The 24,918-nt window shown below is 45.7% G+C and overlaps 1 long non-coding RNA gene across 8 annotated transcripts; it reads left to right on the forward strand.

Annotated features, from left to right (window-relative positions):
* Positions 1 to 1,341: 1,341 nt before the first annotated feature.
* On the forward strand, positions 1,342 to 24,918 carry LOC146194181 (uncharacterized). 8 transcript variants are annotated; one of them, XR_014705777.1, is made up of 5 exons: positions 1,342 to 1,605; positions 2,327 to 2,492; positions 22,113 to 22,199; positions 23,069 to 23,370; positions 23,480 to 24,918. It is a non-coding gene; the product is annotated as an uncharacterized LOC146194181 (long non-coding RNA). The 8 variants fall into 8 exon arrangements; XR_014705775.1 differs by having other exon boundaries at positions 1,363 to 1,605; positions 23,069 to 24,918; XR_014705776.1 differs by having other exon boundaries at positions 1,363 to 1,605; positions 23,100 to 24,918.

Genomic DNA, 24,918 nt, shown 5'->3' on the forward strand with positions numbered 1-24,918 from the left:
CGGTCGAGAGACAGGTTTCATAGTGAAAAGCGCAGCGCGCTATCCGGACCTATATGCCGCCTATGCTGCCGAGGCCGCGAACGCGGAGCGATAGCACCTTAGCTATTGGTAGCGCCGCCCCGCGGTGGTAGCGGGAAGGCATCACCGCGGCGGACACGCCAGCGCGCGCCCTCGGCACACTAGCCAGTATATTCTAGGCACTATAGCGTCTACCTGTCTACGCCTGGCGTCACCTCGCGGCATAAAGGTTGAACTAAAACGTTTGAATAATTATTATAACGCTATTTTCTTTAAAGATTTGCGACAATACAGGTGAAAATCTAGTTTTTAACGGTTTGCCGATTTTTTACAGCAACAATATTACATGTGTAATCGCCACAACGTAGATAGACTATTAATAGTTTAACTTTTAGCAGACCGACTTCTCACGCAATGAGCCCGCTCAAGAATTGACGGAAGAGAACGTTAGTCCGTTTTTCCTTTTTTTATTACTGATGCTGAAGTGTACATGCTTCTCAGATGTCTCATTCACACAGCTGTAGTAATGAAAACATGCAAAATACAGTAAACTTGAGGGGATTACAGACGAAAGGTAATAACCGCGGCTACAGCAAACGAAAAAATTCATGCCGTTACACCTATTGTCTATAGTCACTAGACGAGGAAACCAAAGACAACTCGTTTTAATAATGTACAGGCACAAAAAAATCAATGCGCAACAAGTCGGCATCGTCAGGCGAGTTCGTTCTTCCCAGATTAACTGAAAATCCGCGGAAGAAGAGTTTGACACGGTTACTACAGCAAGATAGAAACACACACGTGCGCCGTACAGCAGCCGTCCTGACTCCCGGCGAGGTGCAGAGAAAGCGACGAGTTCGTCGATAACATCAAGACTGAAGAAACTCGTCGTCAAGTTAAAAAAGAAGACCAACAGCATCCAACGAACGCTTTCCTCTCAGAGCGCGGTACAAGAATCTGCAGTGCTATGAATCTCACGACCATAAAGACAGCTAAATTAGCCTCTAGCTAGCGCATACATTGACGTAACAACTCACGTTTGAAAGATCGTTCATATGCATACTCCGGCGTTCGCAAAGAGCACGACCACCGAACAGCTACTGCAATCACCGCACGCACGACTCGCTCAGCGCGAACCGCGCTCTGTCCGCCATGTTTAGACAGCAAAGTAGTCTGCATCGATGTTGACTTCGGCGAAGCCGTCTTCGCGAGACTGCTTCGCGAGAATTGGAACGCGTCCCAAGATGGCGGCTGCTCGCGTAGCCGTCTAAGTAGACGCCCACGAGGGGAGCGGCTAAAACCCGCCATGAATAATGCCAGTGTTGCCTGGATTTTTGCTGGACAGCCGCCCTGAATCCCTAGCAATCCCTAGGTCGGATTGTCCCTAGTTGGGGGCACGGCGTGCCGGCGGGCCACTGCTCATCGCCCGCCAACCGCCCTGCCTGAGGTTGCCGCCGGTGCCGCGGCGGCGGTTTGGTGCCGTGGCTTTTGTTGTAGTAAACGAGGCACGGACGGGTGCGATCGAACTGACTGGTGTGCGCGCCATGAACAACCCTGGCACATCTGCTGCGGCTTCGGTACAGAAAGGTTAGTGCCCGGTCTGTGAAAAGATTTGTTTAGTTGTAGACAAAGCATGCCAATGAAGGTGCCGCCATGTTCAAATTTTAGCTGCCCCATTTGCGTACAATGTTCGTGATTATATGCTGTCCGCTTACCGCTCTTATTTGTCACATACTGCAGGGATTTGTGCCAAGGTATGCACTTACAGCACGCGCCAATTTAGCACGGTTGAAGGCGAGCACTGCACTGTCTTATGATGCTGCTAACTGGCGCTTGATGCTTTGTCTTCTATCAACCAGATACTCACGGCACTTGTCAGTGATTAGCTGCTTAGGGCGACGAAGCTAATTTTATGCTTTTTTCGTTCTTGGCCCAGCTTCTCCATACGCTGTTCGTTTTGATCACATCCGGGTGAAATACTTGCCTATGATATCGCTCGAGCATCACTAGCTTGAAACTAGTGATACATATTGAGCACCAAAAGCTCGAAACTAGCACTGAACCTTTTACAGCCAAAAGCGGCAGCTATATGTATGATATTCTGCGTACCCTTGATGAAATTTTACCTAGTTTGCGTCGGGTACGACAAAAGGATAAGCTCTGTTGAGACAACAGAAATGATAACGTAAATACCGTTTAGACAACTCCATTGTAGCACGGAGACCACGTAGCGGTGCTGCAAAGTAATGAACTCGCTACTGAACTCCCCTTATGTGTGTGTGATTTTTTTTTTTTCCTGTACCTTTAGTTTCTTACACTCCTTACTAGAGCCCTGCACGGGTTGGATTTTCCAGCCCCTTCCCTGGCCCACGTTTGAAGACCATCCCGGGCCCATGGTTCCAAGCCCATCGGCAATGATTACATGTCCCGGACCCGGCCTGCGCTTCCACGACGGCCCGTGCCAAAACTGCAAAGTAAGTCTGAGCAGATGCCTTAAAAATTGCTTAACTAGCACATAACAATAAATCAAGATGAGAGACAAACCTTGCAAAATATTCTTGGTAGAGAAGGGCACAGTTAAAGCACCGACAGAAGCAAAGGCTTGGTGAAGAATATTTTGATAAGACATTTGATGTAAAGCTATCTAGCACAATGTACATTTAAAAGGTATGGACTACGGGCATTTTAACTATGACTCCTTATAAGCAATTGGCTCTTGGTGCAAGTTCTGTGCTTAATCGCCTACAAAAGGCTGCCCCTGGCAACTTTGCCCCAGGAACATGTGTGGGCAAGGGCAGAAAAAAAACGAAATTTACATATTCATTGAAGAAATCACTGCCACATTACCACATCTCTGTGGAGACGAAAAGCGGTAGTGTCTGTTCATTGTGCATGTATATGTTATTGGATACGTAAAGATTCCTAACGCAATGAGCTCTTATCCTACAGCATTTACTGTAGCGTAGAGACATTCTTTTGGGGGGGAAGGGGGGGGGGGGGGGGCAAAGCAGACAGTCAGAATTTGCCTGAACTGCCTGCCGAGCAGTCAATTGAAGGTCCTTGTCCAGGGGCTGTTATGAGGCTTCAAATGTCCAGCCGTTAGCGGTAACACAAAGGTTAGAAGCTACCCTCTTGCTCACTGATTGCTGAGAAATCCTAAGTTGATGGTGTTGAGTACTTCAGTAGGCACGTGCTCAGGGGTGTGAAACTCCCTATACCTCCCAGCGGCCACGAATTACAGACGCTAGCGCCAAACTCTCCATTATAGGATTATAGCGGGAGGGGGCGCGTAAAAAATGGACTTGACGGGGAGGCCGTATAGCGGACTGGTCCAAAAAAACGGTGCGCTGAAGGGGGTGTGGGTAGGTTGCTTCAAGCAGCGCGGGTCACGTGCGCCCGGGAAAACGCTCTGCCCGTGGATTTTCTACCGCATCATCGTTCTGCCACGGCGCGACCGGCTCGCGGCAGGAACAGTGTGATGGAAAGAAAAACCACAAGCATAGCGCTCTCGAGGGCGCAGGCGCTCGCGAGCAAGCGTACCCGACCGCAGCAAGAAATAGCACAGAGAACAGCAGGTATCGTTTCTCTTTTTTATTAACTGCACGTGAAACAGAAAATTAAAAGATGCGACAAGGTATCCCTCAGACACACGCACTTTACATAGCTAACAGTTTACAGTAGTGTTCTGTGTTCTACGCTAACATTGTAATCTTGCACGCTTGCTTTATCACTACAAAAGAACCCAGTTTGCCGGCACTGCTTCTGTCAGCATGTGTACAGTTGATATGAAATTAAATAAATGATGCACATATTCATTCTACGCATTCCATACCATCAAAGCAATGTAGAAACATGAGCAAATACCTGCGTTCTAGTTACCTAGTTTGGTATTTGATGCAAGTAATCACATGTCACTGTGCTATACATAACCAAAATGCATGATTAAAAATTTACACTACCCTTCCTGGAAGAACAGTCTTCTTCGAAACGCACGTCTCTCCACAGTACATGAAGGTAACAAGTTCAACACGAAACACAGCGGATATCGCCGACTGTAATGGCCAGCACAATCAGCAGACGAGATGGGTCCACGGAACTGGAGGTGCACGCAGACAAGTCTCTCGTCTCACGAAGGGGCGAAGAGCCAGCAGGAATGAGATGCACAGAGTAAAAGAACCGCGACGAAAAATCGCAACTCGCTCGCATTCAAAACGAGCGGAGTCGTAACGGCTGCAGCGGTTCACGCGAGGACGAAGCAAGCCACGCAGCGCAGTCGGCGGCTGCAGTGCGAGGGGAAAATTTAGGCGCGAGGGAGAAGTCCTCCTCCCAGCTTTTTCTTTCCTCCTTTCGCCCCCGCTTGCGAGAATTAGACGGGACGGAAGTGCCGCTGACTTTCCGCGGCCTGACGTGCTTATGCAAACGGGCTGTGTCATGCATGACAGGTCACAGCACTTCATAACACCTCCATTGTAGTACAGTTCGCTATCGAGTTTTGAGCCTTTTCTTTTTAACTTTTTTCACTTGTGTCATTGAATGCAGCTCGGCATGTTCGTACTAAATTACTTGGACAAAACACAGATGGGCACTGATTAAACTCTGTTTACAAATTAGCTTTCTCTCATTCTCTGTCAACATATGTACTAGTAGTGGTTTATTCATAAACCACTGGAATGATTTTAGTGCTGGAATTCCATCATCTCCAAAAGAAGCCATACACAGCTTTACCCAGCCTGGCCTGGTTCCGCCACTGCAAGCTGCAAGCCCAGGCCTGCATGTCAAGCCCGAGCCAGGTCCAGGCCCATAAAAACGGCAATTTTCCAGCCCGGCCCAGGTTTTCGGGCTGCCTGAATTCATGCTGTGCTCCATATACTGTTGAAATTATTTGCCGAGAATAAGTTCTCAGCAGGCAGTACTTTGGTAATCTTTGTTAGGAAGAAATTACATGCCATAATTTTTTTGCCCTGGAAACTTGCTTACACGACTACCTCAAAAATATCACCCAGACGTGTCCCTTGCCTGCAGTTGCTTGCTGTACAAACAGCATTGCAATTTATTTGCTGACACTATGGCGCATGTAGTGCGAAACAAAAGGAGGTCATTGTTTGCTAAAAGATGATTGTGAAAGTATGAAAAATTTCAGTCACTGCTATTTTCATGGGAAAATGTCGCATGGCCTTGTATAGCCAATTAGGGCCAATTGATGAGAAATTTTTGCTCAAGATTTCTGCCAGCAGAGTAGGCACTGCTGTCATTTCTAATAGCTATTTCGTTGTTCATTCATTTGCAGCGGCACCAACATGTTCTGTTGTCTGTGTTTTGTGCACCCATATTCTGTTCGTTGCTTTAAAACATTTCTGGGTAAGTGCAGTCGAGACCGCGAGCATAGTGTTGGGCAAATTCACCAGGCGGCATGACAAAAGGAGGCAGTGTGGTGTAGAGGAATCCACTTGTGCTTGTGACAGAGACTGCAACCATGCCAGACAGGTTGCCAAGACATCGAACGAGAAGCCAGACTAGCCTATTGCTGAGCTTACCAAATGCGGAATCAAGCCAAGACTGAAGCGGCAGCTACAAATGCGGCACCGGCCGATGGCTAATGCTCTTGACTTGGTTCAAAGAGAGCTGAACCTCCACAATTTTTAATATTTCATAACAAAGGCTTTCAAGGATTTGCCTCAAGTGATTCCAGGTAGCCCTGCATGCACAAACCTTTGTCACGGATACACCTGCAAGAGACAAATAGTGGCGCGTAATTGCTCCAAGCGATGTTCTCTTTGTTTTCCTTTATAACTTGATACCATGAAAAGCACCCTGTGTAGCAGCACCTGCTGACTTGGTCATATCATGTGGCCTTGTGTTGTCACACAACCTGACGGACAGTCATTGCAGTGCTGCGTCACCTTCCTGCCACTTGCCAGATACATGCCCATAATTTTTCATGGATGCCAGATTTTCTGCAGTATGGGACCCATCAGAATATTTTTTTGTTGCCAGAATCCAATAGTGCAGTGTTTCATGACTTTTTTGTCGCTTGTCCGGCAGCAAGAAACATTTATTGCCCAGATATTTCGATTTGAAGTTGAAGAGGTCTTTTTTCCTTCCAAGGGATTTAGACTTGGGAAAAATACCTTATGTGGTGTACTCTAGTGTCGCTGCCCTGCAGATGGCAAACTGATGTGCCAGTAAGGTCTGTGCATGCACGCTGGGACAGCAGAAAATAGAGAAATAGAAATATTACGAGATAGTTTGGCAGACTCCTATGCTTATCATAGATATGAGACATCGGTGACACTATCAACAGCCAGCAAAAGCATTCAGCACACTTGGGATGCAATTGTTTAGCGGTGAGTGAAAAATATGTGTAAAAAATGCAATTGCACTACACAAGTAATGTAATGCGAGAGGTCTCAGCTGTTCGTGTGGTGCAATGGCTAAGACATTCAGTTAAAACTCCAAAGGACTTAGGATTAAATCCCGTACGAGGCTGTTTTTTTTTATTTATTTATTTTTTGTCGCTTTTTTTTTTTCTTAAGCACCCATGCCATTTTAAATCTTACTTTTTCCAGCCTTTCTTTTCTTTCCCAGCTCCACTCGGGTCTGTGCAGGTTTATTCTGCCCAGTAAGTTGTAACTTAATCCTGTGTGCATTTCATCCCAGATTTTTCAATAGAGAAGCGCTTACTGAGGCATGAACTTCATCAGAGGAAAACTCTGCTGCTCCACACTTGTAAACCAAAGCATGTATATTAAAAATGAAACCATGTGGGCATGCCAAATGCATAGCTGTGACTTCAAAGAACCAAAACATACCAAAACGAAACTGACTGCCTGTGGCACTGCCAAGCGCAAATTTTTTTTTTTGCTTCCAATATTTAGCCTGTCTTTTTGCCATTTTTGAAACAAAAGTTAACAATTCAAACATGCAACAATAATACATGTTAGGCAGCCTCCGGGATCCCTTGCATGTCATTGTGCATGCATTTGCGATTTCTGTATTTCTGCAATGCCTGCATTTCTGTTCTCTTTTTTCTACCTTATAAGAGTCTTGTTTTCAGCGAAAGTGGTGTTTTTGTGATTAGGAGCCAGTATACCATCGCTGCAGGCTTACTTTTTCTTGCACCTGAAAACTTCAAACACAAATTGAGAACCTGTAATTTCTCTTTTTTTTTTTTTTTTTTTTTTTGCTCACTGCGTGTTCTTTGCGAATGATGAATTTGACCACTTGCTTCACGAGGGAAGGCTCGAGGACGTTGAAGCTACTTTGATTGCCCGTCACTAGGCACAGTTATAGCAGTCTCGTAGCTCACTGGGTGCATGAGGTATTTGAGGTTACTACTCCTTATCGCCATAGACACCAGCAGGCTCAGCATATGTATCTAGGCATGCGGCTTCTTGTTGGTTGACCCCTTATCATTTATACTGCGCAGTTTGTTGAATAATGGAAGCGTACAAGTTGACGCAGGAAATGAAACACCATGCAGTCCTCATCGCGCTGGCCGCGCGCCACAGCGACTTGGAAATTGCCAACTTTCTGAATGTAGCAAAGTCTTTCGTTAACAAGGTGCGAACAGAACTGATGTGCTGTGACGGTGACGTGGCATCTGTGGCGAAAAGGAAAAAGCACACTCAGCGGTCAGACGTCGTCAGAACACCTGATTTTCTTCAGAGGCTGCAAGTCATCGTGAGTGACAACCCAGAGAAGTCAATGCGGGCCATTGCAAAGGAGCTCGATGTCGCAGAGTCAGCTGTCAGGCTTGCTGTGCACAAGGACGTGAGGTACCATTTCTGTTTCATGAGGAGGGCGCAATTCTTTTCTGGTAAAGCTCGGAAGAATAGTCTGCTCTGGTCCAAGCGCTTGCTAGGCAAGCTGAAGAGCCTGGAATGCTTTTTTTTCTTTCAGATAAAAAGAACTTCGATCAAGACCAAAAAGCTAATTGCCATAATGAAAGATGGCTTTACTGAAGCGCTAATGAGGTGCTGACAGCATTGCACACAAAAATTCTGTCTGTGATGGTGTCAGCAGCCGTCAGCAACAAGGGTGATGTCATGCTGCCGCACTGTTTTGCAGAAGGACTCCGCGTTAATGCTGCCGAGTACGCAGAGGTGCTTGCCACCGTTGTGAAGGCCTGGACTGATACTGTTTCGAAAGGAAAATGTGTCTTTCAGCAACATTCGGCTCTCGCCCACACCGCCTGCGTCACCCACGAGTGGCTGGCCAACAACTTCCAATAACCACATCACTTCCAACTTGTGGCCTCCTAGTTGTCCAGATTTGAATCCACTCGGCATCGTTGAGAGAGAAGCGGACAAAAGGCCACATAATACAAAAATCTCTGAAGGTCGCCACTGCGAACTCAATGGGCAGTACCTCTAAGAACCACCTGATCCGTGCATGCAGCCATTTCCGAAGCTGAATTGAATTGGTTATTGCTGCAAGTGGCACATTCATTGAGTAATGTGAAAATAAACAGTTTGGTGAAAATATATATATATCTGCTGGAGATATTCTCTGCCTGAAGCCAACATTGCATCCTCAAATGCCTCGCGCACCCGGTATATTGCAAGATATGTGGCTCGAAAGTTCTGGCACAAATCAAAATGCAGTACTTATTCTGTATCTAATTTTGAGCAAATTATGTGTGTGAAAAAAAAAGAAAACGAATTCATCTCAAATTTTGACCACCGAGGTCTTCTTTATACGTCTGCAGAGCTTGCAAAGCTCGTAAACACGCTGGAAAATTCGATTTTTTAAAATTATTTCATTTCAATAATTGAGATTAAGACAAGCAGCATTCATAATTTTGCTATGTTTTTGAAAAGCCCAGAGGTTCCCGAGCCTGGACATTCTGCCCATGACAAAAAAATTACTCTTCGCATAGAGAAGTTCTACGTCCAGATGAGGCTCTGTTTTTATGTGACATCACTAAACTAAGAGCAGAGCTCTAAACCAGAGCAGATAATGCACCTGAAGGTGAGGAGATGGAAAAAATTATGTTCTAAAGACAGCCAAAGATGGTATGAAAATCTAATAAACTACATTTGATGACACTCGCCGCATATCCGGCAGCAAAAAATCAAATAATTGCTGAGATATTGCAATAAGAAGTTGAGGTTTTTTCTTGTTCCCGCCGGTGGAATTCAAACTGTGGCCTCCAACTACGTAGTTGGAGTTGAGTGACGCACGCTATGACGTAAGCGGAGACTCCGTGATAGCTAGCGAGCCGGCGCGGCCCGCGGCGTCGCATCCCTCAAGGGCCAACTTGGCAACAGCGTACTCGCAATGACGGCCTCAGCCGAAATAAATAAACCGATAAAGAGAGTAATTTACCGAGCGATGGGCTCATAAAGGAAGAAAAAAAAAACAGAGCGCTTGTAATGCACAATACTTTACATGTTTCTCAAGCTTTTGCGCTCCTTCTTGCACTGTGTATAAACAAACCGAGCCCTCGGTCATCGCAACGCTTCCTGACATGTTTACATACAAATAAGATTTAGTTACCAGCAAAATAGTGTCCTCGCTGCTGCGCTTGTCAGTTTTGAAGCTTCGTCGCACTTTTTTCCTTCAAGGTTTGTGCTACAGCTCCGTGTTCAGCGAAAATTACGTCCACGGTAGCAGAACATGACCGAAGTGCCGGCGCCACTACATTTGCCAGCGCTGTGAAATTCCACATGTTAAAATGGATCCAGTGCACAATATAGTGCGCATAGGCATCCAGAACATTAGTTGCAAGACGTGAGAGCAGGCAGCATGCGCCGATGATCAAGAAGTTGTAATTTTTAGACCGGCAGCAGAAACACTTTATTGCAAATGGGGCCATGACATAAAAACTAGAAATATTTCGAAGGTTCTTGTGGCGCGGCGTAGCCGAGCGGTTAGCGCCGAATGTTACGGAGCAAGCAGTGCCGAGTTCGAGTCTTACCGCTTCTGCCGGTTTTTTTTTTTTTAACCTTTTGTAATGTATTTCTGGTGCTTCGTTATTTTTAGTTTTTACATTTTACCCGAGGCCCTTTTTTTCGCCGGGCGATGAGCGCAATATATCGACGCTCTCCTTGGTATGAGCAGCAAGTATGCCCCTTTTGTTTATGACACCTGCAAATAGCACGTTGAAGGTCTTGTTGACGCAGTATATGTTGGTCAGATGTGCCATGATTTAGTGAACAATTGAATGATAATGCGTTTTTCCTTCGGTACTTAGCATATGTATGCTTTTCGTGGCGTACGTAGCTGCAGTCAAGCGGTCAGGTCGCAGTCGAAGCGGCAACGGCGGCGATTTGTTGGCGCAGAAGTGTGAACGAAGGAGTGTGTCGGCGGTAGCGGATTTCGCTCGCTCGTGCCTCCGAATGCTCAAATGGGAACCATCAAGGCGCATCTGCTGCTCCAAGCTCGTAATTGAGGCGCTGCAGGTTCAAACAAACTATCCGAGTGCGCACGAAATGCCTGAGCCGAAACATAACCAAAACTGAAGTGGGCGCCTGTGGCGCCTCCAAGTATATTTTTGTATTTGCCTTGCAACGTTTACGTTGTCTTTTCGCCGTCGCTTACGTATGATAAAAGCGTGTTATCATGTTTGAGAAAAAACGTACTACCGCATTCAAACATGCAACGTAATTCGCATTTGTCAGCCTCCGGGATCCCTAGCGCGTCACGTGATTTGTTGTTGCGAGCCTCGGCCGTTTGGCTGTGGTGGCGATACCTGTATTTCTGTTATTCTTCTTTACTACCTTATAACAGCTCTGTTTTCAGTAAGAGTGGTCTTTTTGTAATCAGGAACTGGCATTCTATCGATGCAAACCCACTTCCTTTCTCTCTTTAGTGTCCCTTCAATGACTCTGCCCGCATCTTGTGTATTTTCAAATTTGGCAGCTTAATTCATTCACGTGCTCGTAGTTAATTGTATTTCAGTGACATTTTCATATAATTCTGTAGTGTTTCTTATGTTGGTACCATATGCTTGAACTATATTCACTTAAAGGGCATGACAGCTAAAATTTGAGCATAAACTGATTATTGCATTTCACTCCGTTCACGTTAATTATAAATCCTCGAAATTTGAGATTTCAGTGCAGTAGATAGTTTAAAATGAATTTTTATTATTAATAGCGAAAGCAGCTTTATGGTTTGGCAACCTTGGGCGCTGACGTCACACGATATCATCCCCATGTTTTCTGCTATTCATAGTGACTGCGGCACTCTTGCATGCATGCCGTGGATTGTGGTCACTGAGAGCCTTTTTCTTTCTTCAGCAAAAATATTTCATTCGCATATTATTTTTACTTTGGCAAGCCTTCACTATAGTGTGCAACCTTAGCGATCCTTGGACTTGTTTTGGGCTTCGTCTAGAGCATCCGCCTCGCATTCGGGAGGTACGGGGTTCGATCCCCAGTACCGCCGGGTACCCACCGGTTTCCAATGGGTACAAGATTTCCCCCGGCCTGGTGCTCGGCTCTTCTGGGGTGAAATGCTTGGGAAAAGGGGCCATGAACCAAACATGTTGGTTCAAGAAAAAAAAAAAAAGGGCCACATAATGGGCTGTTGCCGCGCAAGGCGGACTTATTGTTGTCCGATGGCGGAACGAATCACTGCCACATCGGCGCAACTATTTTTGTTTTTTTAATTTGCTGTATTGTTAATCAGGACATTTCCCTTTGTATGCGTCGTAACGTGTTGCCTGTTGCGAGCTGCACATGGGAGACGAGGCCTTGTCAGGTTACACACCTTTTGCCTCGTCTTCCACTTTCACTTGAAAGGAAATAAAGTGAACTGAACTGAACTGAAGATTGTCGAGAAAGCCAAAATAGATGTGCTCATGCTGTATTATTTAAGCATACAATCTGAAGCACATTATTTTTACGTTTTGAGAGTTAGTTTGTTAGCAACAAGCGCTCCCATATATAAAAAGGCACATGTCCAACGTTTCCTTCCTGGTCTTAAATCGGCAACCAATCAGCAACACAGTTGATATGAATCGAAGTTCGGTTTACATCCGGCTTCTGTTTTGGTGAGCAGTCAAGGTCGACAAGTCTCGTTCTGAACGAGGCCAATTTGGGAAAGCGACCCACGGGTTGCCTTTGCAAGTGTGAACATCGGTCAATCTGAGCGGTTCCTTAATCGCACACCCTTTGCAATCCTTAATCGTGAATGGGCCTTTAAACTGCACGCTGGTGACATGTTGTTTACAGTCAGTCCGCAGTAAAACATCTTCAGAACGCAGCGGGCCTGTTTGTAAGCAGCACAATTTCTGCTGCCAAGAAGGGTAGAAAGGCCTTTATGACTTATTGGAGATTTAATTCACCACATGCTTTGAAGTTTCTTCAAAAAGTCGATATTTCTGCTATAAAACATTAACATTTCTGCTCCATAGCTGTTTCAGAACGTCTGTCCTGCTTTGTGCTCCATTTAGCTGCTCCAAAAAGCATATTTGCTTGCTCCAAGAGCTGCTCTAAACATCTATTTTGGCCACGCACACATGGTACTGCTTTTCACGAGCCCCTGTCCAAAAGTGCTGGAAGAAGACAATAATGATGCTATTTTGGGGCCTACTTCATGCAACTTCAGCACTCAGACTTCGACTACCTTGAAGGAAAGTCATCCTTGCCGCTTAGAGTGTTCAAACGTGGACTAGCCTCCCTTGCGCTTTATAATGGCGTTCGCACCCTGACCGCCTACTTACTTGTCCCTGTGGGCCTTCTCGATGAAATCCTACAGGCCCCTCACGATGAGCCCACAGCTGGGCGTCTAAACTTTATTTTACTCTGAGTCGCATTCAGGTTAAATAACATGGGCCCATATTGGTCTCGTCTATCTGCTAATGTCACGCACTATGTCAGGAGTTGCTGCGACTGCTAACGACACCGAACACTGCTAACAAGACTAGGATATACAACCAAACCAATCACTTGCGAGGCCATTCCAACAGATCGGCATGGACTTACTAGGTCATTTCCCGACATTGAAATCTAGCAACAAGTGGATAATAGTAGCAACTGACTACCTGACTCGCACCGCCGAAGCAAAGGGCCAAAGGCTTCTCCAGACTAATTATCGTTGTAGAAAGCGAGAAGCACATCATAATATTCGTCGTGTAAAAAACCCACTTCTCGTTGTCCGTGGCATTGTCCTCCTTGCATGCATTAGCAGTCAGTCGGCCTGAAAGTTAAGCCGATGTAACTAGTTTCTCGCTTTAATGTCAGCACAGTAGCCCGCCGCGCTGTTGCTGCCGCCTAGAAGCGGAGAAGCAGGTCAACTCCATTCCACCTTGTGTATGGCAGAGAGCCCGAAAATTCCGAGAGCACTGTGGAATCTACACTGCAGAAGTGCGAAAGGCTGTGCGTTGCTGGTGCACACGGTGCATCACGTTTGCTCTCATTATCATTATCAACTAAATGCACCGTTATCATTGCTAATGCCGTCATTGTCATTATCACTACTTGCAGCGTCATTCTCAGCGCTACTATCGTCGCATGTGAGACAACCTCTGTAGTGATGTCGGCACCTTGGCAATGGGAGATTCTCCTCCACCGGGCGGGCCCCTATGCGCCCACTTGAAGCCCATATACAACAGCAGTGTTTCTCCGGAGACAGAGCACCGGGACGGTAGGAATGCATCGCTCGGCGGTTTCGCATGTGTCTGCAAAGAGCGGAACTTCTCGGAAGAAACCGCCAGACTAAACATTGTTAACGGCGGGCAATGCCCCCGCGGGGAGAGGCGATGATCTCGGCTGTCTGCCGCGTGAAAGTAAAGCGTACGCGAGTGACACTGCTCGTAAAACAGAGAGAGGGAGCGCTGCACGTCGGGGGGCTACGCTCTGGCGGGGAGGCAACTCGAGTTAGAACGGAGCCGCGTCTGTGAGCAGTCGCGTGGTTTGAAGCTCCCGCGGTCGCCCGAGGGCTCCGCATATTTTACGGACAGTCGTGCGCGCCTGGCCCGATCTTTAACGGCTTGCGAGCCGTGAGTGTACCGTGCGCGGTACTACTCGTACGTTGCGGCGTACTGCGTAACAGTTAGTCTTTTGTGTGTGTGTTGTATTATGTCCAAGGCAACCAAATACATGCCTGTTGTGCTATCTTGAACGGCACCGTCTGCTGAGTACCTTCTTGGAAGCCGCTCTCATCCACGAGCGGACACCCAAGCACAGAAGAGAACATTACTACCGCCAAGCTTGCCTTGCAGTGCCGGCTGAGCACTTTGCCATAGATGGTCCAGCGAGGCATACAAGTACATCGTACTCAAGTGCTCCAACACCAGATGGATGCTTTGAACGCGAAGGTTGGCAGAGAAATACGGAATTCCACAAGCCGGCCTGTTGGAGATATTCCAGCTTGCGTGGAGAGAGCAGATCCATAACCAGGTTTGAGAAGCAGGAATGAAGAGATGGCACAGCGAAGCACGGGCAATGTCATCCCTGTCGGTGGACTCCAGCACAAAACACACGATCGATAATGAGAACATCTATGACAACACACGAGACAGCGGACGGCAGCGGGTTACTCTGCGAGGCACGGAGTGGTTTTCTGCGCACAAGTGCTCCAAGTGCGACGCAGCCGATAAAACCATACAGCATGTTGTGATTGAGTGCCCGAAACTGTGGCCCTCCCCCCCTACAACTGCGACATCAGCACCGATGGAGACTCCTTCGACAGCACTTGGTCTGCAGTCGATGTCACCACCCAAAGCACACCCTGGGTAGGGCAGTAGAGGTGACAAAGCACCGCCTTGACTGGTGGCGTAAACAAGAAGATTGTTGAAGGACTCCCCCCTTTTCCTTCCTCATTTCTTTTTTCTGGACTTTTGACCAATGCACAGCAGTTGGTATAGTTTTTGTTCTTTCTCTACTCCTTTATTTATTGGCCTAATGAAGAACTCTGTGATCCCTCACTACAAAGGGGAGTGGCCGCATCAGCATCATGCAGACAAGGAGAATTATGATGTGTGTTTTAACTCATCCTCACGATAGACAAGGGCCCGCCGGGGTGGCGCAGTGGTTACGGCGCTCGACTACTGTTCCCAAGAATGCGGGATCGTAACCGGGCTTCGGCGGCCGCTTTTCGATGGAGACGAAAGCAAGGCGCCTGTGTTCTATGCGATGTCAGTGCACGTTAAAGACCCCCGGTGGTCGAAATTTCCAGAGTCCTCCACTATGGCACCTATCATAGCCTGAGTCGGTTTGGGATGTTAAACCCCGCAAACCAAACCAAACCAAATCACTGTAGACAAGATTTATGTGCAGTTCACGATCCCGGGCGTGGCACAGTTGGTTAAAGCTTAGGCTGGCGATGCGAGGGATGCAGGTTCGATTCCCGGTGGATGCAGGATTTTTATCTTTCCGATGACATTAGTTTCGGTTTCAGGTGATGTCATTTGATTGAAAGCTATATTGTGACCGAACGAACGCAGACAGTATGAGCCATTAAAGTGCAGCTGCATCACTTTTTGAGAATTCTGCGACATTAAAGAATTTGACTCTCCATAAGCTGTCGGTAATGCTTGCAAAGTGTTTGTGTGCTATCTTTAAAACTGATGAAGTAATCAACAATTACAATTCGAGCTTCTCCTCACAGCACTGAAGGACTGCGTAGAAGCTTGATGATATCACGGACGGTAATATTTTTTCTTTTCGTTACCTTCGCCCACATCGTGCGGTGCCTTTTTTAATGCCATCAAACAATGTTTCTGGGCCTTCAATTTTGGTAGCCTTGTTTTTACTTCTTCCAACCAAGCCATTCTATGCGGGAAACATACCGGTGCCGTCAATGATGTCATCATGTGCACCCCACGCGTCGCTGTGTGGTGAGGAGAAGCTTGATAGCTGAAGCGGTTTAAATTGCTATTTGCGCAATTGTTTGAAATGCTAGCACGAAGATATCTTGCATGCTTAACCTGGAACCTGTAATCATTTGATTGCTTGAAACTCATCAAAATCTACAACTACAAAATCTAGCAGCTTCCCTTTAAAGGCTTTCGCCTTAATACAGCGCTCGATGTCATGCTGATGCCACATGTAACGGAAAAGGACAGCCTCAGTGTCACTGCCTACCTTCAGCGTGCAGAAGCAGCCTGACGACTTGCCCAGCTGCGCATAAAAAGCCAGCAAGGCACCAATGCCTAACGTAACCTACAATGACAATGAAAATTACAAGCCAGCAGACCGACTCTAGGTTTGGATGCTGAATCACCATCGTGGATTTAATGAAAACCATAAATTTTATGCTGCTGTTTCCGCAAATCAAGTTCACTCATCTAGATGAAATGGGCTATGGAATTGTCCCCAGATGCTGCTGACAGCACCCCAGGGGTGATACATGTCCAGAAATTGTATGTTGTGTGCCTAAAGCCCTATTATAACTGATGGGCACTGTGTTTATATTTTGCTTATTTTTGCCTACCTTTCTATTCAATGTAGAGCATTGGGCCGATGCTTCTTTGAGGGGGAAGTCATGCCGCAAAGCTTTGTTTTTTGTTTTTTGTTTTTCACGCTTTATGCCACCTGGACGCAGCTTTTACTCTTTTTTGTTGTACAATGATGATGCACAGAGATTTACCTCGAATAATTGCCACAACACAACACTGCTTCTACATTGTTCTTGATCATTGTACTTGGCAGGTTTACCTCTGTTTCCTTGTTGCCTTTAAACTCAGCACTGGGCATTCTGTTGTTCGATGACCGGTGCCTTTGTCGTGATTGGCACATTGTTGCAACAAAATAAACTCTGAAAGTGAATCCAGTGTGCAGATAATGCTGTCAAGTACTGAGTTCTTTTTGGCTGATAGTAAATGATGGAATAAGAACACATGGTTGCAAAGAGCATATGTAGGCTCTTGAAGAAGTTACCTGTGCTCCTTCTGCCATTAGCTTGTTAATCGGTGTGATGAACCACTAGTTTAAGAAACACTATCACCAACCAAATTATTTATTAAAACCCAACGTTTCGCGACCAACTCGGTCCCTTCCTCAGGGGCGACTAAAGTTTGAGGCCTGCAGTAGTAGGCAGCGGCCTATGCATAGCCGATCTGAAGAAGAATGGCTATACACGCGCCTTTATTCCAATGTGCTTCCCGCCGTCGAGCTAGCAGGACAAGAGGGTCGGTCAGCACGGAAACGACGAAGCGCCCTCGCATTGTGCTCCCATACGTGGCGGGCACCAGTGAGGCGCTTACACGCATCCTGCGCAAACACGTCTGTGTGTCGCACAAACCTACCTCAACAGTCTGCCGTTTTCTGCCGCAACCAAAAGACCATATTCCCAGAGAAAAATAACCAGGCGTTACTTATAAAATATCGTGCTCTGCCTCGTATATCGGCGAAACAAAAAATCTCTGTCAGCGCATATTGCAGCACAAAAACGACGCCCAGCAATTGAACTCGAAAAGCAACCCCCCTCGCCGAGCACTGCGAATGCGCCAACCACAAAATCGCCTTTGACAAGGTGAACATACTTGATGTGGAGACCAACCCTTTCAAAAGACGTCACGTCTTTTTTCGGTTCATCCGGCTGACAGCTGCAGCAGTGAACAAGAATCCGGGGACGCTACCCTGGCTCTGCTACACAATTGGACATCGCCACGTGTGCCTGCTACTGCGGGCCTCGAACTTTAGTCGCCCCTGAGGAAGGGACTGAGTTGGACCCGAAACGTCGGGTTCTAATAAAAAATTTGGTTGGTGATGGTGTTTCTTAAACTTTTGTTTCAAGTACCCAACCAGGCGGAGTTACACCAAAGATGTTCTCGTTCAAGTCAATGAACCAATAGGAAAAGCTTTAGGCCTTTCCAGTGACAGGCATTGTAAAGAACCAATGAGTGCGTAGGACAAGTCTATTTGCCATGTTTGAGCCCTGTCAGAGCCTCTATGAAGGCACACAAAGGACCACTTGATAAGAAGTTATCTAGCTCATTTTGGATATGTTGACATTCATCCAGCAGTAGTTATGGCTGATGGCTGACAGGGCCATGTTTGAGCCCTGTCAGAGCCTCTATGAAGGCACACAAAGGACCACTTGATAAGAAGTTATCTAGCTCATTTTGGATATGTTGACATTCATCCAGCAGTAGTTATGGCTGATGGCTGAAATCTGCTTCCAAAAATTGATGTCAACATGCGCAGTTTACTTGTGCAATCCGCTGGTGTTGGCAATACCTGTATTTCTTTTTGTATTTTGTATTTTCCAGTCTACAAGAGTTCTGTTTCTTGCTGTCTTTTTTTGAGACTCACTTTTGACAACTTGGAAAATCTTTCTTTTTGCAGAGTTCAAAGCCTGGAAGGACCATATGGAAATCTATGAAGTGGCTCATTTTGTTAGTGGCAGGAATGGCTCATCTGCATACCATGCAGGGTTTTGCAAATGCACATCTGTTTGTTAGCAGACTTTGAAAAATATGAGGGCTAAGGAACCTGTTCCACATCATGTTCAAAATAGGCTGTGCTTATATGCCTAAGCTGCTTCTGACATTGCCATGGTGCTTTTGATTTTGTATACAAATGCTATCTGAATAAAAGGTGCCTACGTATTTTGTATGTTTAATGACATTGTTAATGATGGTCCCCAAGATACACAGCATTTAATTGATGCTAATTATATGAAGTTAGCTGCACGTTAACCCTGTAACCACCAAATTAACTCTCGAAAAACATACTAACATCGCCAGGTTTAGTTGTAATGTTTTTCATACCATTCTAATTCTAAAAAGTTTCCTTCATTAGTAAAGCATGCTGTCACTTCGCCATCTTTTCTTTTTTTTTCTTTTTTTTACCACTTTATGCACATCGCAAACGGGGTCAGAGTAACTGTCAGGTACAAATTCTAGATTGTCAGCGAAGCTGCTGCCTGAACTACTTTACGAAAGAGCTCTTTTTTTGTTGAGGCATCACCGCCACCGGCACTCTTTGTGTGTGGCACTATCATGAAATGACTTTTGTCATGCCAAAAATGTGTGCTAAAGACTGAAATGCGCATTTTTTTTCCATGGATAACTATGGCTCTGTAGAGTTGAAAATGCAATCAATGTATTTACCAAATCTATTCCTTTTTCACTGGCAGTGCAAGCAATGTAAGAGCAGGTTGGACAAGTGCCACTTGTCACTGGCAATACTGCCACAATTGCCTATGACAAATGAAGCTCTGAGATAAAGGACTAAGCCAGCATATGGTTTTGTGTTGTGTTGTGTTGTGTTGTGTTTTATGGCGCATAAGCAACTCAGGCTATCATGCGCCAAGCACAAGGTATATTATGTTTGAGAAGGAATAAAGTGTTAAGATATCATAGCTTGTTCAGGAAAGATGTTTCTTCTAAGAAACTAAAAACACATGAAATGTCTACAATTGCATTCTCTCCTAGGAGAAGTGATGGATGGAATGGTATCTGTTCGGTGTAAAATTGAGTGAAATGCTTTTTCCGTAGCTTTTCGAGTTTTTTACATGAAATTAAAATGTGGTTTATCGTCAGTCCATGTCCACAGTCTTCACATATGGGTTCATCTTCTTTTTTGAGAATGAAACTATGAGTAAGATGCGTGTGTCCTATTCGAAGGCGACATAATATTACCTCCATGAAGCGTTTCTGGTGACTGCATGACTTCCATTCTTCGACAACTGGTTTCACGACGTGTAGTTTGTTGTTTATTTCATTTTTCCATGAGGCTTGCCATTTTTCCCTGAGCTTTTTTTGTATGAATTTCAAAACATCTTTGCGTGGTACATTTACTTTTTCTATTTTTGCTTTTCGGGCAGCTGCTGCACATTCGTCAGCTGTCTCGTTACCTACGATTCCGACATGGCTAGGTACCCAGCAGAATTTAATTTTGTAACCTCGTGTTTCGGCTGATGTTATACAATGTATTATTTTTCCCACTAAAGGTTCTGTTGCATTTTTAGAGTGTAATGCTGTGATTAAGCTGAGGGAGTCAGTGTAGATTATACTCTTTTCAATATTGCATTTTATTATTTTTTCCACAGCTATGGATATGGCATAACTTTCTGCAGTGAACACTGATGCACAATTGGGCAACCTAACTGTTTTCTGGCGATTGTTTTCTACGACACTACTACCAACATATGAGGTCGTTTTAGAACCATCGGTATAAAATGTATTGTGGTCTTTGTATTTTTCCTCTAATGTCAGGAATTCTTGTAATATGTGTTCGTGTGGAGTTTGTTGTTTGTCAAACTGTGTTAAAGTAAGGTCGCATACACAGGGAAATTTATACCAAGGGGGTAATGGATCAGGGCATTGTGCAATTTCGGGGAGTGTATCGAGTATTTTTATTTCTTCGCACATCTGTTCAAAGCGGAGGAGGAGGGGTCTGACTGCTTGCGGTTTGTTGTTGAACAGGGTTCTGGATGGGCACTTTGTTACTATGGGGTAGCAGAGGTGTGTTGGTAGCGAACGGATCTTAAGAATGTATGAACAAGTTAGCATGGTTCTTCTGTCCTCAAGAGATGGTTCGTTGGTTTCTACATACAGACTTCGCACAGGCGACGTCCTGTATGCCCCGGTCGAAAGACGCAGGCCTAGGTTTTGGACTGGGTCTAGTCGTTGTAGGTATGAGGGTCTTGCGGAACCGTAGACTATGCAACCGTAGTCCAAGCTCGAACGTACAACTGAACGATAAATCTGCAGAAGGCATGTCCTGTCGGATCCCCAGCGTTTACGTGACAGCACTTTAAGTATATTTAAAGATTGGGAGGCTTTCTTTTTAAGGGTGTTTATGTGGGGGAGGAAAGTAAGCTTTCTGTCGAAAGTAATGCCTAGAAAATTATGTTCGTGTTTTACTGGGAGAGCAATGTCATTGAGGTAAACTGTAGGGTCCACTTGCAAACCTCGTCTAAGTGAGAATAAAACGGCTATTGATTTCTGTGCAGAGAACCTGAAACCATTTCTATCTGCCCATGTCGCTAGTTTATTCACTGTTAATTGAATTTGTCTCTCACACGTTGATACATTAGAGGATGTACATGCTATTTGTAGGTCATCGACATAGACTGAATGCATGATGGTCGTTGGGATTATTTTTACTATGGAGTTCATTTTTACTATAAACAGCGTGGTACTCAAGATGCACCCCTGAGGGACACCATTCTCCTGAGTGAAACGTTTTGACAGAGTAGCACCGAGACGAACTTGGAAAGAACGGTCGGACAAAAACTCTTTCAAGCATTTTAACATTCTGCCGCGGATGCCAAGGTCTCCCAGGTCACGTAGGATTCCATACCTCCACGTCGTGTCATAAGCTTTTTCTAAATCAAAAAATACGGCAAGGCAGTGTTGTCTGCGTATAAATGCTTCTCGTACCGTATTTTCCAAGCGCACAAGATGATCAGTTGTCGAACATCCTTTTCTAAATCCACATTGGCGGGTGTCGAGAAGTTTGCGAGATTCAAGTGTAAACATGAGCCTGATATTTAGAACACTTTCAAACGATTTAGCAATACAACTCGTTAGTGCTATGGGCCTATAACTGCTTGGGGATGTTGGTGGCTTTCCATGTTTCAGTAACGGAACAATAATGGCTTTCTTCCAGGCCTGCGGTATTTCTCCTGACATCCATACCTTGTTAAAAAATTTTAAGAGTGCTTCAACTGAGGATTCAGAAAGATGGGCTAGCATTTGATAGTGTATTTCATCTGGGCCTGGTGCTGTACGTTTGCCGGAAGAGAGAACTGTGTTTATTTCTTGTAGTGTAAGGGGACTGTTGTATGATTCGTGAACGCTGCCAGTAGTAGGTAATTTCTGTCTTTCTGCTTGGCTTTTATACTTTAAAAATGATTCTGAATAATGTGATGAGCTAGATACCATGAAAAAATGTTCACCTAAAATGTCCGCTTGCTCTTGAATGCTTGTCTGGGTATTTGGGTCTGTAAGGAGAGGAACTGTAAACGGGGAGTACTTGCCATTTAATTTATTTACTTGTGCCCACATATCCTTGGATGTTATATGACTGTTTATAGAAGAGATGTAATGCTGCCATGAAGCTTTTTCAGCAGTACGACGTACATAGCGCGCTTTAGCTCTAGCCTTTTTGAAAATTAGGAGATTTTCTTGTGTGGGGTACCTGCGAAATATACTCCACGCCTTATTTTGTTTTTTCTTTGCCTCCCTGCAGTCTTTTGTCCACCACACTTTACAGTTCTGTCTCACAACTCCAGATGATTGAGGGATGGCTTGGCGTGCGGCGGCTAAAATACAAGAGGTAAATCTTTCATTTAACTCGTCGACATTAAAATCTTCGGCAAATAGTTTTCCTAAGTCGGCTTTCTCTTTAAAAAGCTTCCAGTCTGCTAAATGCAGCTTCCAACATCTTGGTTTGGTTTGAATTATAGATGGTGATGATGTTAGACTGATTGTTGTAGGTAGGTGATCACTTCCATGCGGATTATCTAAGACATCCCATTTAAAATCGCTAAAAATCGATGATGAGCAGAAAGATAAATCAATAAAACTCATTTTACCGGAGCTCGGGGAGCAGTAAGTGGGTTTTCCGGTGTTAAGTAAGCAGATATTATTGCACAGAATAAAGTCTTCTAAAATTTGGCCCCTCGTGTCAGTTTTTTCACTGCCCCAGAAAGAAGAGTGGGCGTTAAAATCGCCAACTACTACGCATGGATCTGGCAGTTGGCTGAAAAGGTCTTCGATATCATGGAGTGTTATTTTTAAGTGTGGCTCTATATAAATACTGCAAATTGTGATTGTTTTATACGTGATAAGTGTGGCAGCTACTGCTTCTAGCCGAGTTTTGAGCCTATGTTCACGAGCTGCAATATTGTTTTTAACTATGATGGCAACACCGCCCGAGAGCCTGCATGCCTGCTCTCGATCACGGCGGAAGACTTTGTATTTTTTAAGAATATTCACATGTAGAGGACTCAGGTTTGTTTCCTGCAGACATAAGGCCACAGGTGAATATGTTGCTAAAATGTCTTTTATGTCGCTTAAGTTATTAAGCAGTCCCCTGCAATTCCAGTTTATTACAAAAGCCATCTTAAGCTATACGAGTGAAATAGAGACTACGTTGTTTTTGGCCCCGTGATTCGGGGCTTGTCCTTTTTTGCACGCTCTAAGGAGTCCCGCCGTCTTTCACATGACGGCACAGGACTACCCTGTGTTGTCGTGTCCATCGCGTCCTCAGATACGCTGGATGACCGCGGACAACACACCGGAACGCTTGAAGTAGGCCTCCCCGTGTGAGAAGAGGCCTTGGGCCCCGCAGACCTGGAAGGTCGCGATGCCTGCTTTGGGGGTGGTGGAGCAGCGCCAGCTGCAGCCACCGTGGGCGCGGATGGCTCCACACCAGGGTCACTGCCCGTGACCTGGGCGGGTGCCGAAGCACGCTGTGACGCTGCGCCCTGTTGCGTCACAACGGAGTAAGTTGGGCTTTGGACCAATGAAAGCCGCTTTCTCGCCTCTCCGAATGTAATGTTCTCAGTGACTTTTAAGGTTACAATTTCTTTTTCTTTTTTCCATGTTGGGCAGGATCTTGAGTATGCTGGGTGGTTGCCCTCACAGTTTACGCAAAGGTTTGGTTCAGTTTGGCAGTTGTCAGTGGCATGTTCATTTGAGGCACATTTTGCGCAGGTGAGTCGGCCTCGGCAGCTCTGGGAGCTGTGGCCATATCTCTGGCAGTTATAACAGCGACGTGGGTTAGGTATGTACAGTCTGAGTTGCAGCTTTGTGTATCCTACTTCAACGGAGTCTGGAAGGGTGCTCAGCGCAAATGTCAAGACGATGTGCTTAGTTTGGATCTCTTTGTTGTCTCGCCTGATCTTGATTCGATAAACGTTGATGACATTTTGGTCCTTGAGTCCTTCGAGCAATTCTTCTTCGGTCAGAAACTTGAGGTCATTATCTGAAATGACCCCACGAACTGTATTGAGTGAGCGGTGTGGTGAGATTGTGACAGGGACGTCACCGAATGATGTAACAGCTGCTAGCTTTTCGCACTGGTGGTTGTACAGCACTTCTAAGAGGAGGTCACCATTTGGTAGCTTTTTGACTTTGTAGCCTGCACCTATTGTGTCTGTGAGAGTCTTTGTCACCAGGAACGGTGAGACTTGACGGGCAGTTTTTTCTGCTTGTTCAGAGTGAATGACATGAAAGCGGGGGAAGCTGTTTACATTTTTTGTGAAAAACTTGTTCGTCACATCGGTGCGCCCTCTCTTTGCGGGAGGGCGATCAGTTGCGGAAAGGGAAGAAGCCATAAAATTTATTTTATCGTTCGGTTATGGTACCAGCCACCCACCATGGAGTCCAACAAGGGGACGGGACAGGTGCCTAAAAAAAGCCCTGCCCACGCCAGCTGTATACCTTAACTATAACCTAATATGGCTCAACTCAGGGTAGTCAGCCACACAAGGTTAACCCTCGCCGCCGGGAAGTAAGGAAAAAACCAAGAAGAGAGTAGAGGACAGGAGAGTTGTAGGATAGATGACAGGAAAGTGAAAGATGGAGGGGAGAACAGGAAAAGGCGACTGCCGATTTCCCCCGGGTGGGTCAGCCCGGAGGTGCCGTCTATGGGAAGCGTGGGCCAAAGTGGTGTGTTGCCTCCGCCGAGGGGCCTTAAAGGTCCAAACACTCGGCATCGGCTCAACCACCAGGATCCCCTTTTCCCCAGACACGACGATGCCACGCACGGCTAAGCGTGGGTGCTCGGGGTCCGTGGTGTCGCACAAAACACACAAACACCTGCTTTAACAGGTGCTCCCTGCGGGGGCATATGGTTTTGTGGATGCGGAAAGTTATGTGTAGTTAGTCAAGTTTGTACACAGTCGTCTGAAAGATTCTCAACATTTTTACAATGATTATTGCAGACCTGCAATGAGACACTAGAATATTCACTTTTACATAGAAAAGTGATGCTGCTTCAATAGAGGCAATATGCGAAAATGCCCGTATGATATGCAGCAGTATTAGTA

Source organism: Amblyomma maculatum, chromosome 3 (assembly GCF_055883805.1).
Source record: "Amblyomma maculatum isolate TAMU_Amacu chromosome 3, ASM5588380v1, whole genome shotgun sequence".
NCBI classification, from domain to species: Eukaryota; Metazoa; Arthropoda; class Arachnida; order Ixodida; family Ixodidae; genus Amblyomma; species Amblyomma maculatum.